This window comes from Adiantum capillus-veneris, chromosome 10, assembly GCF_014529385.1.
Source record: "Adiantum capillus-veneris isolate H3 chromosome 10, ASM1452938v2, whole genome shotgun sequence".
NCBI lineage: Eukaryota > Viridiplantae > Streptophyta > Polypodiopsida > Polypodiales > Pteridaceae > Adiantum > Adiantum capillus-veneris.
The window spans coordinates 105,321,346-105,334,876 of record NC_140940.1 but is presented as its reverse complement, the minus strand read 5'-3'; positions in this window follow the sequence as shown (position 1 = coordinate 105,334,876).

The following is a 13,531-nucleotide window of genomic DNA, read 5'->3' as shown; positions in this document are numbered from 1 at the left end:
AGGCTAAAATCACCTCATTTCCATTTGTTGCCTTTGGAGAGAGAGCCTTTCGACTTCCTTCGCGCGTAATTTCCGGAGTCCATAGTCACCTGTTTTCAGTGTCGTCTCACACGAGACATGAGAGATAAGTTCTTTAATCATCAATGATCCATTTTGTACAGCTGGTAGCTAGTCTAAACCCCTAAAAAAAACCCTAGAATCTGAGCAGTGCACGAAGGCCTATGACCAAAAAACGACCATAGCAGCCCGTCAGCTCAACCAAATCGGATGAGATTTGTATTAAAAGCAGTTCTGAAGGTCTGGGATCTGTAGTCTTTGAAGCCTCCTATAAATGGGATTTGGTAGATACCCTAATGTGTGAGAAGAATTTTGAGGAATTAGAATGGCTGATACATCTCTTGACCACGACTAATCCCTACTTAGTAGAGAATGTCTCTCCGATTGCACAAGCTTACCCTTTTGACCAAGATGACTATACACGCCTAGTGACATTCTTAGTGAACATATGTGCATCTAATAATGAGGAATATTTACATAATTACACGGATGATGACTTTATTTTTCTTGACGATGACAAGGATAGGGGTTTAGACTTAGGGCTATCCGCCCATCTCTACAATATCCTATTCCCTTGACCCTCTAGGGGGGTGCAAATAATTAGGTTAGGGTTCCTTATGTTGTTTTGATTGTGTTCAATAAAGGTTGGTGCCTCTTCCCAGTGATGTGCCCCCTAGAGGTATTCCTTGTGTTTTCTAGTTTGTATAGGAACGCATTGCAATAGTTAGGATCTTGACCTTCATGCAATCTTTGTCTAGTTCACTCTTCGGATTGAGCACGATTCTTAACACGAACAGGTGTTTCTTAAACATTATCATTGCCTCTTGTATTTTTAGCATCCATGTTTGTCTGCTTTAACTGTGATTGGTAGCAAAATATTCAGCCACATTATAAATTCAATATAACTTTATGTCATAGTCCCTTGTCTAGGTTTATGAATCAAGCAGTCTGACTAAGCTAGTTTGACCAAGATAAATATTAGAGATCTTCTCTTAATACCATGGGAAATGTGCTCTTAATTGTCAATGGTTATTAGGTTCTTAATCCGATACTATGAAGCATTGTGTGTAATGTACAAGTGCTTTCTAGTGGGCTTAATCTCTCTTGACCTTTAGCTTAGGTATTATAAAGGGAGTTTACTATAGTGATGAGCCTAGAGAGGGTAACAGTGTCAATACAACCCCCAAAGTTACAAAATTGAAATGCAATGAAAAACAAACAAACAAAAAAACAAAAGTATCAATAATATAAAATCTTAATTTGGTACTTCACTCACATATATTGCCTACGGTACTAGAGCCCTAGAGGTTCCCAGGGTGGGCGCTTTTTCTTGAAAAACAAAAAGCCCAAGGCATACAAAATAAGCACACACGTCCAAAAAAAAAACTTTGGGGGTCAAACAAAGGGATTAGTTCAGGCGATGATTTCATCTGCAATTCCTTTTATCGTAGCTTAACTAGAAGGTCTTCTAGGTATAGCCTCTAGTCAGTCCTCAGACATGAAATACTTTACTCTCGCAATTAAACAGCTTAATTGACCAGAGAGAATTGAGAATAGTTGACCTCTAGTGCCTTTCGACCGTTAAATTAGCCACCCTAGATTTATTTATTTTTTGACCTTTACAAGTGCTTATGCGTTTGATTATATTACATTTTAATGTATACTGCTCGAAAATTGTTTAATATTTTTTTACCAATCAATCTCTGTGCCTATTCACTAAATATGCTTTTTAATTATAAATGTTCTATGCGAATGCAATTATTGTGCCATTTTTTATTAATTTTGCAGTGTTTGAAGAAAGCTAAAAACTATAAACTCAAATGCTCTTCCACATCGACGAACAGGCTTCACTTCACTAGCTTCCGAGGACGGAATCTACATCAAGAAGGGGTTATGTTAACCACTTACGGATACCCTATCACCTTTGATGGACGCCTTATCACTTATTTGAGTCATGGACCGGGCTTGTCACTCCTATAGGTGCGTAGGTGATCGTCGATGAGAGGCGCACCACTTATCTTATTTTTATAGTATTTTTGCTATGAGTGGCCACTGTGGGCGCCCATGTGTGAATGGGACAAATTCATATAAAAGGTCCATTTTGACCTAAAATCCTCATTCTTTGAGGTGCATGCTAAAGAAGTGCTCTTGCTCTACCTCTACCTTCTTCTCCATCGTGTGCTCATAGGTGTGTGTGTGTGTGTGTGTGTGTGTGTTTGAGAGAGAGAGAGAGTGTGTGTGTGTGTATGTGTGTGTGTGTGTCACAGATTGAGCATTGTGGTGGCATCAACGGCGGCGAGGCGGTTGAGCGCGTTGGCGACGGCTCCTTCTTCTTCGCGGCACAGGATCCTTCACAACTGAAAGCATTGAGTGGTGAGTGTAACACCATTGCCCCTTTGAGCTTGTTAGGATAGTCTAGTTGTGTGCTTGCACACATTGTTTGGCAAGCTCCCAGCCTCCGATACATGTGGTAAAAGCGCACATCGTTCTTATTCCCGATGTAATGCTTCAATCCTGGTCGGATTTGGCATTCTTGTTCTACTCTCATCTTTGTATTATTGATGGAGTGGTGGTTTTGGTGGTGCTTCTAGCTCTTACACGGCCTGATATCCACCTCTTTTCACGTTTAGGTTTGGTGTTGCAAACTGCTCAAGACATGCTTGAAATGATAGTGGTGAGGTTTGTGAGTTCTGAGGGTTGGGCAATGGCTGTCTATTTGATTGCGATGTGGTGCTGTAATCATCTGAGAAGGGATTTGTAGATTTGCTAGGGGTTTCTATGAGCTTTTGCTTCTCTTTAGAAGTCTGTGCCAACAGTTCTGGCATTATCACTCTCCCTATATCTTTAGGATGAATTCCTCGTATTTTCGTCCGTACTTACCGACGAAAATGATTTGGGTTCCAATTGCAGATTCATAAAAAAACAAGTACAGGACTTTGTCTTTGCTTAATTCATCACATGGGGTTCCATGCACCGGTAGTAAGAGGTGACTCTCCCCTCCCCGTGCTTATAAATCCCAATATTTTTGTGAATTGTAGCCACTCTCTCGCGTGTCATGAATGTAGAAGGCTCCAGGAAGAGTGAGTTTAGGAGGCAATTCTTGGGTCCCCATGACCATATTCCCTTTTTCTACGTTGTCTCCATACCAATTGTAATTTTTCGGGTCTTTGACAATGAGATAGTGTTTTTCCTCCTCGTCGCAAAGTCTATCACCATCGTCATTTACCATGATTATTGCCAATCCTCTCGATGGTCTTTCTTCAATACAGATGCATTGACGTCCTCGAACATCCACATACACTAGGGCTCCATAGGTGTTTGTTCCCTTTAGGAAGATTGTCGTGTATTTTGGTATGTTTATGGGTTTTCGAGAGGTGCTACCCCCCTTAGTCCCTTGATGTTGGAAACCTCTAAGTTGTTGGTTAGCCATCCAATGGTATGACTCATCGGAAGAGGTGTTAGTATCACTATCCTCTTCTATAATTGGTGCTAGCAGATCTATGCTTGCTTGGTTTACACTCTCTTCTCTTGACACTAAGCTAATCTGATCTCCTCCCACTCGTCGGTCTCTTTGAAGACACTACCAGATCTCAAATTCATCAAATCTTCACACGAACAACTATCAACCCAAACCTCTTACCTTAGAAGTCTGCTTGCAGTTGCTCTTTGCTCTGATTTTCCTTCAAACGACTTTCTCAACTTGTAAAGTAATTTGCACTCCAAAATGATCACCGATTTGCAGGATCCTTGGTTCTGGCTATTTGTACAAAACTTTCAACTCTGCAATTCTTTGTCAACATAGTGATTCTCACTTTTAAATGCTCTACAATATTGATCAGTATAACTAGAGGGTTAATCCCCAAACAACTGTATATAAGGACTTGATTCCCTATGTGAGCTCTAAGCATTGATCAAAAGAGACGAATGGGATCTTAGGATCACAAGAAAAGCTCTCGGACAGTCAAAATCACTTTTTGTGCCCTAAATTGATCTTCTAGACTTCATACGCATATGATGTTCAAGTGCTCAAAATTAGCCCAAACTTGAAATTTAGACTCTCCTTGATGTGTTATGTCCAATTCCAGTCCTCCTTTGTGCTTCCAACATCTGTAGGCATGTCAAACTCTCGCTGTTAACCCTCACGGCTCACGGACACCCCATCACCTACGACGGACGTGTATTATGTATTTGGTAGAGTCAGGTACCGGGCTTGTCGGACCAATAGGAAAAGGGTAAGAGTGATCGCCGATGAGAGGCGCACTCTAACTGGGACATTCAAGGGATTAGTTGGCTAAGCATGGGCGCCCAAGTGTGAATGGGGTGAGCTCATATAAAAGCCAACTAAACCTAAAATTCACTCATTCTCTCATTTGTGCAATAGAAGAGTGCTCTTGCTCCATTTCCATCTCCATCTCCATCTTCTTCTTCTTCACCTCCTTGTGTGTGTGTGTATGTGAGAGAGAGAGAGAGAGAGAGCGCGATCGAGCATTGCGGCGGCACGACGGCGGTTAAGCGGTTGAGCGCGACGTAGCGGCATCTCCTTCTTCTTCGCAGCGAGGAATCCTCCACAGCAGGAGCATAGAGCGGTGAGTGACACACCATTGCCCTCTTTTGAGCTTACTAGTTAAGCTAGTTGTGTGCTTGGAGCCGTCTATGGCTCGCACACAGTGTTAGGCAAGGCCCTTGCTTCGACAGTGCGGCAAGGAGCGCACATTTTTGGCGCCGCTGCCGGGGAATCGCCCTACACTAAGCCCAAGAGGCACTTTGTGCTTCTCCTATGAGTTGTTTGTAGTAGGAAAGAAGAGGAAGAGGAAGAGGAATGAGTTGTTTTTCTGCAAGTTGTTAATTTCTGTATTGTCTGCAAGTTCTGTGATTTCTGCATAATGTTGTGTTTTCTGTTTGCACACAGTCTTTGCACAATTAGTAGTCGTTAGCTTGTTTGCAGTGAATGAATAAGTAGGAAGGTCGTTAGCAATTTCTGTTTGCACACAGCCCGTACACAGTTTTCTGTCAAGTTTTGCCTGCACACAGTCTTTGCACAGTAAGGTAGTGAGAGAGGAAGTAGGTGGACAGTTAGTTAGCTCATTGTCAGTAAGCAGTTAACAGATTAGTTAGTAGATTAGTTAGTGGTTAGCAGCACTGTTAGTAAGTAGATAAGGTAGTGAGCTGTGTGTGAGCTGTTGACAGAGAGGATAGGTAGGTGTTGACAGGGTGTGTGGCCAAGAAAGGGTCACCTAAACTGCGCGCGATCGTCGCCTCAATATATATATATATATATATATATAATTATTTAAAAAACCGAAAATATTTAAGCGTGAGTGATTGGGGGGCTACACTAAAATTTTGATCGGGATCGGGATCACAGGCGCAGGCCCAGGCCCAGGCCCAAGCCCAGGCCTCAGTCCTCAATCTTATGATATATACTAGAGTCACTCTTATATATATACCCTACCCCCTCAAGAGGGAATGAGAGCATGTGGGGCAAGTCCTCCACTCTCCTCCCTTCTCTTCCCACTTGCACCCTTAGACTTTCTAATTTGGGCCTAGTTCCCTACTAGAAATTGACGGTTTTAGGGATTCCGAGGGCATAAACTGACCAAACGGAGGGCTGTAAAGCACGGCACGTCCCTCTGACCGAGACGCTCGTTTTGAGCTATCATACGTTCTATCCTATAGCTGGGTCAGAAAAAAAGGACCAAAAAATCAACAAAAAAAAAAAGAAAAGACTTGGGTTGCAAAACACCCAAAAATACTAGGTGAGCAGCCTTCACGGGCACTCACTGACACTTCTAGGGGATCCAAGTCATATGAACCTACGCTCTGGATGAGTGTTAGAGCACGAGCATATTGGTAGTGCCTCCATTTACGCGGGCACCCATTATTCCTCCACCCTAGGTTCTGGACCTTCGGCCGGGACTCAAGGTAGCGCGACCCAAGATCCTCATATCGCGTTTAGTGATTCTTCCTCTGACTACGAAGTCATGGAGGGGTATCCTACACCAAACCCTGATAGTTCAAGTCAAGACATGCATGCCATGGGCCCACGGCCGGGTCCAGCGTGTTTAGCCGCTTAAAAGAGACCCTTAGTAGAGCTACTCGCTCCGAACATGCGGTTAATGAAATAAATGAAGGGAGTGGGGAAGTAAATTCGTCATTCATGCCTAAAATAGACCCTATGCTTCTTGAGAGTGTGCATGTGAATGTTCCATCCACTGCACCTCCTGATCCTTTAGGACTATCTCCCTCTGAGGTTTTACTACCCGATGGTAGGAGTTTTGCCGAAGTACAAGAGATCGAACGCTATATGCAAGCAACAAGGGAGAGGGAAATTGAGAACCTACGAAGGCTAGAACAAAGTCGAGCCCTGAAAGCAAAGGCTCCTATGACAACAATCATGCCAGCCGAGCAACCGAGTGCTCCCAAGGTAGCAGTCACGGAGGGGCAAGCGATGGGGAGCAATAATGCTTCCACTTCGAGGGAAACCTCCAGCACGCCGGGCCTAGATGGGATATTCCTAAACAAAAATTGGGAGTATGACCTATAGGCAGAAGCTTTAACTGATCGGTACACAGGACACACCTATCATGTGGGTTGGTTAGATGTTCTACAATCCACATCGGGTGCTACTAGCATAGATGAGCAACAACAGAAAGTCTGTGATGTCCTCCATAGGATTGTCGAGTTAGAAAGACAGAACACAGGGATCAACATGCCTTCAACAGGCCTAATGAGATTCTTGGATACGGGAAAGGCCAACCAACCAACCCTATCACAAATGGAGACTCCCTCAATGAGCCCCATTGCTCCTCCATATGTTGTTTCGCCAGGAGCCTCAGTACAATCTGAGCCCACAAGTGGCAGCTTTACCTTCCCAGATCTAGCTCATCTTTCTCTTAATGACACTACGGCTACCATGCATATCCCAGTGGTGAGCATGACAAGAAGTACACCATGGAGTTCATTTGTTAACATTGCGCCGATGCCTAGTAGCACAGTGCCCCCAACTATACCTACATGTATGTATCAATCATGTGCACCTGTCGTACCTCAGCCTCATGTAGCTCCTACACCTCCGATTATTCCAAGAGCTTACAATCCACAATGGAATTATCCAAGCTCTTATACAAGTGGAGCCATGCCATTTAATAATAACATGCCATATCAGGCACCCCCTATGCCTAGGGCCACGCGTGTAAACTTTGGACCACCGTCTGGTACACCACCATACGAAATATGGGACCCAAGAGCCGCGCGTATGCCAAGGCCAAGGCCAACTCCCATCTCACATGTGGTTCCAGGAGCACATACACCCATTATACCTGCTCAAATAGGAGATTTGGCAGCATTTTCTTAAACTATCGGTCGCTCTATTGCGGAAAACATGCGTAGTGCACCTGATAGAGATCCTAGGAGCAAGGCAGTTCAAGTAGCTAAGCTCACACAGAAATTCAGTAGAGACGGAGATGCTAGAAAGCATATGGAAGTCTTTGAACATGTGTGCGATTCCTTGGAAGAGCACAATGAGCTACATAAGTGTAAGGCTTTGAGTTTGACCCTAAGCGGAAAGGCTGGAGATTGGTATAGAACCTTAAGAGTAGAAGAGAAAACGATCTACTCTACTCTTAGGAGACTGTTCTTAAAAGAATACATACGAGAGGGAGTACTTTGGGGTGTAGCCTCTCAGCTCCAGAAAGCCCAACGAGAAGAAGGTGAATCCGTGAGAGACTTCATTAGTCGCCTAAAGAATTTGAATTCTCGATGCAATCCAAACGAGCGATTCAACAACAACCAATTGCTCGATAGATTCATTAGGGGACTACGACATGAAAGTATCTATAATGGCCTAGTCATTAGAGGTATCACTACTTGGGAAGCAGTCACCATGAATGCAATCCAATTGGAGGATAATTTAATGATTGCAGGAGAAAGAGTGTCTGCCGAGCCGAAGTCTAGTAGCTCGCAAGCATCAGGGCATGAGCCAATGAAGATAAAGCCAATCGTGAAAGAGCAAACGATATCTGAGATGACTTTGGCAGATCTCACCAAGGCCATCCAAGAAAGCCTTAGGGGTAATCGTGCTCCACAAAACACTCATATGTATCCAAGAAGGGAGCAACAATGGTGCTCAATTTGCTTGGGCCCACATACTACGAGTGAATGCCCTACTTTCAGAGTAAAGTTTAACGGGACTTGTAACGCGTGTGGTAGGTATGGCCATCAAGCGAAGGATTGCCTAATGCTTAAACGCATCATGGAAAATAGACCGCCTATAGCTTGGGCAGACTCACCTCGAGTTCTTGCATTGATGCCTACCCCACCCATGGAGCAACAGTTGCCATTACAGCACATGGTCCCTAGAACCAGAAATGTGGTCCAAACCACACCGTTTCCACCTCCAGTGCTAGGACCGCAACCCCCTCATCCAAGAGTTACACGTATGAACCAAATAGGTTGCGAGTCATCTAGTACTTATGTAGATTGCGAAGAGGACATAGACTCTAGTATCACCTATGGAGTCGACATGCTTGAGGAGTGTCCCATGTACTATATGGAAGACCATTGGGGACAAATCAAACCGGTATATCAAGCTACTGCGCTAGCAGCAAGAGGCCAAAACATTAATAGTTTTGCCAGGAGACCACCTCTTCAGTGATACGAATGTGGTGGACCACATCGAGTAGCTGAGTGCCCCATTAGAATGCAAAAGAATGCCGCACTAATGCAAACAAGTCAAGGGAGTGCATTGGCAATGCCAATACTCACTTGTAATCGTTGTGGCATAGATCATTTGATCGCACAGTGTCCTAACAATCCAAACGCACCGAAAATCACACCATTGAACATAATAGAGATTGTTGATGGGACACCACCAACTATAAACATAGCACCAGTGAATGCACTCACACAGTCGATGCTCCAAAAGCAAAATTACATCCTCGAAGAGAGAGATGCTGCATCCATTGGCCGAGCGAGAAAGAAGAAAACACGAAGAAAGAAATCCCTTAATGCTGCTAGCTCAAAACCTAGTTCAAAGACTAACATAGGGACAGGAGAGGATCTCGTGTATATGAATGACCCTGAGGATGACTCAGATTCGATAGAGACCACGGAGACCAAAACTGTTACTACAAAGGAAAAAGCCAGTGAGGAGGATCACGAGAGGGAATTACGACGAACACCAAAAGAGTATTCAAAGTTAAACCACCCAGTTGCGAACCCCCAAGATAATCCACGAGAGACAAAAAATGAGGATTGCAAGAGAAAGATTGGAACCTATCCAAACCCAACAGTGGAAATTGAACGAGTCCAACAACTGAGGGGTTTGGTGGAAGAAACTCAACGAACATTAGAACCTGAACCCAAACATATCCAGATGTCGGACACAGTGTTTCCCACACAAGTTCAACCTCACAAGAACTACAGGCCGTTAGCTATACCCAGTATCATTCGGGAAGAGAGTGAGGGTAGGACATCTGAAAGTGGACACACACCTTTCCTACTAGAGAGAATGTTTGGTGAGGGAATGCCCGGCCCCCTTGAGGAAGTGGAGATTCCATCTTCACCATTCTCTTGTCAGGGTCCTACGTACCACAAGATGCCATTAAATGTTGCCAAATTGATGGATTTCATGTCTTCAGAAGTTAGAACCACCATCATGTCCAAACTATATAAAGACCCCGAGCTAGTCTCAGCTCTTCGAGCCTTCCTCAATGGAGAATTACAGGCCGGATTACCACAGTTTGCACATATGAACAAACCTGACTCGGTAATGAATGATGAGGAACATTTAGCACCACCATCTGACCTAGCGGGACATGAATCTGTAATTGAAGAACCCGTTAACAAGTTGGGGCAATACTTTGAAGGTGATGAATCTAATGCTACTCTACCAATCACTACTAAAGGATTAACTGTAAAGGGGGTCCTTGACGGTGGTGCGGGAGTCAGCATGGTGACAAAGAGTTGTTAGGAGTCTATGGGGCGACCTCACCTTGAAGCCACAAGCGTAGTGGTAAAAATGGCTAATGGATCTATTGTTACGCCTATTGGAATGCTAAAGGATCTCAGGATCAAGGTCTTGGGACACAAGGTAAGGCAGAATTTCATTGTTATGGATTTTTCCAAGCATCCTATGTCATTTGAGATGATCTTAGGGCGTCCATTCATGAGGGAAGCAAAAATGGTGCATGACTGGTCCAAAAACCACGTCTACTTACAGTTCCAAGACTGTGTCATTTGAGTTGATCTTTTAAGTGGTCGAACGCATCCTCTAGGAAATAAATTCAAAATTGATAATCGATCAGACACAACAATTCACTCAGCTCCATTACAGTATTGTTACACATGTAACGAAGACACGGATATTGGGGAGAACTCTCCTTATATGGATATCCTACCCGGAATGGCTGAGTCAAACAATGTCGATTGGGTACACCTAGCGGCAACCATAGACACTTGGGGAAATAGGGGGACGACCTAGGTAACACCTGAGGGGGATGAAATGCATGTACCCTTAAATATGCTACAAGCAATGCATATAGCTTCTGACAAGACTCATCCTAATGTAACGAAGAAAACATACAAGTGGGTCCCTAAAGCTTCTTTAGTGACCATAGCTAGTGCTAAAAAACAGAAGCCTTGTAAGAAACGTACCACTCGCTCCAAGAAAAGTAAGAAAATGTTGCGATGGATCCCTAAACGACTATTGGAAGCCCAAGGCTACTATCAAGGAAATGATCAAATCTGGGTGCCAAAACGTAGATTGTGCTCTTACCTATCACCTGACCCATGTGAGCCCAATCCCGTAGCTCCAAAACGAATCAATGATCGTGGAAAGAAAAAAATCACAGAATGCTACACACCCGCTCCCGAGCTAGTTTGGGTACCAAAGAAAGAACGATTTGTTCCACCTAGCTCAGGAAGGGAGGAGTCCCATGAAGCTTCTAGCTCCTCATGTAATGCATCCGTAGAGGTAAAAGCTTCTCCACAGCCTCCACCTACAATAGTGGACCTCCATAAAGCTACAAAGGAATCCACACCTCCTAGTGTTCAAGAATCACCTGATGAACTACTTCAAGTTCGATCTTGGGAGAGTACCTTACCACCCTTGCAACTTGACGAGGCGCCTAAGGTAATAGAAAACTACTGGCAAAAATCTCCACCTATTACCAACTGGAACAATTGGTTTCAAAGGGTGACAAGCTCATTTCAAACGGTATGATCTACCCAAGGAAGGGGGGAGTGTTTGCTGACAGTCATCATTCATTTGTTTCCCTCTCAACCTTTTTCCCTGACCTCTCAATCACCAATCTTAGGGAATGTACATATAAAGATTTATACTCACAAAAAACAAAAAATAAAAGAGCAAGAGAAATTAGCAAACGAGTATGCACAATAAAAGTCAAAACATTGACCCAGACCTACACATTTACATCCGGTACACTGAAACAAAAACCTATGTCATTAAACACCTTTGATCCTCATCACTCGCGTGATGGAGGGTAGGTAAGATTAGTACAATAGGAGTGTTTTTGTTTTAGAGTTGAGTGATTAGCAAAGTTCCTTCTTCCCACTGATGTGCCTCCTAGAGGTATTCTTTGTGTTTCTTAGTGTGTACAGGAACGTGTTGTTGTGGCTAGGATTTGGACCTGCATAGAATCTTTCTCTCATTCACACTTCAAATCAAGCGCGACCATCAACATAAACAGGTGTTTCTTGTCCATTAGCATTGCCCCTTATCTTTTTTGCATCTATGATTTTCTGCTTTAATTGTGATTGGTAGCCTAATATTCACCGCATTTGCTTAGTATCAAACATTTAATTCAATGTAATTTTTTGTCCTAATCACTTGTCTAGGTTTAAAAATCAAGCAGTCCGACTAAGCTAGTTTGACCAAGTTAGGTGTTAGAGATCTTCTCTTAATACCATGGGGAATGCCTTCCTAATAATCAATGGTTACTTAGGTTCTTAATCTGATTTAGGCAGCATTGTGTGAAATGTACTAGGGCTTTCTAGTGGGCTTGACCCTATTGACCTTTAGCTTAAGTATTATAAAGGGAGTTTACTAGTGTGATGAGCCTGGGGAGGTGTATCAATTTTTATGACCCCCCAAAGTTACAAAATTAAAATGCTGAAAATGAACAAACAAAAAATCAAAGTGCCACATTGTAAAATCTTAAGCTGGAAGGGAAATCTCAGCTTGATTGGGTACTTCACTCACATGTATCGCCTATGGTACTAGAGCCCTAGAGGTTCCCAGTATGGGCGCTTTTTCTTGAAAAGCAAAAAACCCAAGGCATACAAAATAAGCACACACATCAAAATTGAATCACTGTGAAAACACTTTGGGGGGTCAAAGAAAAAGTAATCAGTCAGGCAATGATTTCATGAGAAATTCCTTTTATGGTAGCTTAACTACAAGGTCTTCTAGATATAGCCTCTAGTCAGCCCTCGAACATGAATCTTTGGCTCTCGCGATTAAACAACTTAATTGACCACAGAAAATTAAGAAGCTTACCCATGGTATTATATTCGATCTCTAGTGCCTTTCGATCGTCAAATTAGCGACCCCAGACTTGTTTAATTTTTTACCTTTACATCTGTTTATGCATTTGATTACATTGCAATTTAATGTTCATTGCTGACAAATTGTTTGAAATTCTTTTACCAATCAATTTGTCTACCTAAAACTGCATATGCTTTTTAATCACTTATGAGAATGCAATTACTGTGCCAATGTTGTTTGATTTTGCAGTGACTGAAGAAGGCTAAGGACATTCATCTCAAATGCTCTTCCACCTCGGCGAACGAGCTTCAACTCAATAGCTTCCGAGGACGGAATCTACATCAGGAAGGGGGGCATGTTAACCCTCACGGCTCACGGACACCCCATCACCTACGACGGACGTGTATTATGTATTTGGTAGAGTCAGGTACCGGGCTTGTCGGACCAATAGGAAAAGGGTAAGAGTGATCGCCGATGAGAGGCGCACTCTAACTGGGACATTCAAGGGATTAGTTGGCTAAGCATGGGCGCCCAAGTGTGAATGGGGTGAGCTCGTATAAAAGCCAACTAAACCTAAAATTCACTCATTCTTTCATTTGTGCAATAGAAGAGTGCTCTTGCTCCATCTCCATCTCCATCTTCTTCTTCTTCACATCCTTGTGTGTGTGTGTATGTGAGAGAGAGAGAGAGAGAGAGAGAGAGAGAGAGAGCACGATCGAGCATTGCTGCGGCACGACGGCGGTGAAGCGGTTGAGCGCGATGTAGCGGCATCTCCTTCTTCTTCGCGGCGAGGAATCCTCCACGGCAGGAGCATAGAGCGGTGAGTGACACACCATTGCCCTCTTTTGAGCTTACTAGTTAAGCTAGTTGTGTGCTTGGAGCCGTCTATGGCTCGCACACAGTGTTAGGCAAGGCCCTTGCTTCGACAGTGCGGCAAGGAGCGCACACTCGCAATTATGTCTTAGTTGC